Here is a 2,060-nt window from a genome sequence, read left to right on the forward strand (position 1 = left end):
AAACTTCCTCAATCAGCGGAATGAGATATTTTTTCTTTTGTCGCTTCACAAGGACACAAACAGAACAAAAGGAAAACTTCTTTATATACCAAATATTTTCCTGTTTACTGTTTGAATTCAAATAAAAAAATATCCCTCACGTATTTACACGAATGAATTGATTCTTTCCTCATTCGTAACGTCTCAAACGGACTTAAGTCAGTCAAACGCGGGACTTTGTTATGTTAACATGTTTGACCATATACCAATTGGTCATCAACATTGAACAATGTAACGGACACGAGAATATTGTCATTACTAGTACATGCAACAGTGATATATTGAAAGAAATTGTGGAAAATGCAACAATATCGGTGATAGAGAAGTACATAGCTCGGACTCAAACTAAACCATCCTGTTCTCCTTCGTCGACACTTCTCCGCGATTGCTTAGAAGTGAAGAGTGAAGGAAATGAAGTTTCATGCATCTTTGCTGTTTACCCGGAAGGGACGGAAGCGAACGGGTTCGACGTTCGATGCAACATGGACACCAGCGCAGGTGGATGGACATTAATTCAACGCAGGGTGTCTGTTTAGGATTTTTACAAATCATGGGTTTGGTGACTTAAATGGCGATTTTGGCTTGGAAACGATAGAATTGTCGCCTTATGTCACGATGTGTCCTGTGAGTTGAGAATTGACATGATGTTGGGAAATGAAAGTCGCTATATAGAATACGGCTCTTTTTCAATGGAAGATGAAACCGGACTCTACAAGCTTCATGTGAGTGAATTCACGGGAACAGCAGGGGATGCGTTTTTTTGTTTTCACACAATAATCATAATTTCAGCACATACGACCGAGACAGCGATGTTTACAGGGGTAACTGCGCCCAGCAATATCACGGCGCATGGTGGTACGACGGCTGTCACTCCTCCAACCTCAACGGTGACTACGGAAACACAACATTCGGTGTAGGTCTTTCACTCGAAATAAAATGGAATAGCAAAGAGCAAATATCCAGTATGGAGTTTTTTACCATTGAATTGTTTGGAAATGAACCTTTTTATCTGAGCGTTAAAATAACCAAATTGAATCAGACAAAAAACAACATGACATCAAGATATCATTAATAAATGTTTGGTTAAATACGAAGCTGGGTATTTAAACCAATTTGCACGTGGTTGACCTCAATCTTACCGTTGCTCAAATTACTAAAATCTAAAATATAGTATATCCCTTCATGTTTTATATCGATATCGATTTAATTCAACTTACCAACTTATAAACATCAAATATGCATACTTCTCTCCTTAGACCAATGCTAAATGTTGGGCTATTTCAAGACCATATTCCTTTGGAATGTTTTTTATTTGTAGACAATGAAGACCAATCAGTACCAAATTACCAGATACAAACATCAATGAATGAGCAAGAACAACAGTGCTAACTCCTCAAAGGTACGATACAACCATACAAATACTGGTGTGCGACATTTGAGGTATTAAGCGAAGTACTCATACAGTGTGAAATGATTGTATCATTGTACGAACCAGTAAGTCAATAAACGGGAAGATGGGTTTTAAAATTAACAGTGGGTCCTCAGGAAGGCCAGTTTTGGACGCCAACGCTCATCCTAGTAGTAAAAGTATGTGTTTGTGGGAGATGGGGATATTGCAAGCAGGCCTTTGGGATTTCCTATACATGAGTATGAAATTAGCATCATCAGATGGTGAAAATTTAGAAATCGTCTTCTTTTTTTTTCTTTTTCTTATAACACTACATATAACATATTGCATAAACCGCACTACGTAATGACGTCATTGTTTCTTTCATTTCTTAACTTTGACGGGACAGGCTCGAGTTCATTTGCCCAATTATAGACAATATTTGCATAAATCATTATATCTTTTTTCCTGAATTTTACTTACCCACTTCAAGTTGTAACTTGAAGACAATGAAAAATGTTAATGTTAAAATAAAATAAGTATTCGAAGACAGTTCGGGGACATTCATAAATCTGCTTATTCTGAAGTTGACATACACATTTTTTTGTGTTTTTTCTCAATTTATTCTATTTTC

General features: G+C 36.8%; 1 pseudogene; it reads left to right on the forward strand.

Annotated features, from left to right (window-relative positions):
* Nucleotides 1-221: 221 nt before the first annotated feature.
* Nucleotides 222-1,428, forward strand: LOC128204949 (angiopoietin-related protein 7-like; annotated as a pseudogene).
* Nucleotides 1,429-2,060: the final 632 nt, after the last annotated feature.

The sequence above is a fragment of the Mya arenaria genome, chromosome 2, assembly GCF_026914265.1.
Source record: "Mya arenaria isolate MELC-2E11 chromosome 2, ASM2691426v1".
NCBI classification, from domain to species: Eukaryota; Metazoa; Mollusca; class Bivalvia; order Myida; family Myidae; genus Mya; species Mya arenaria.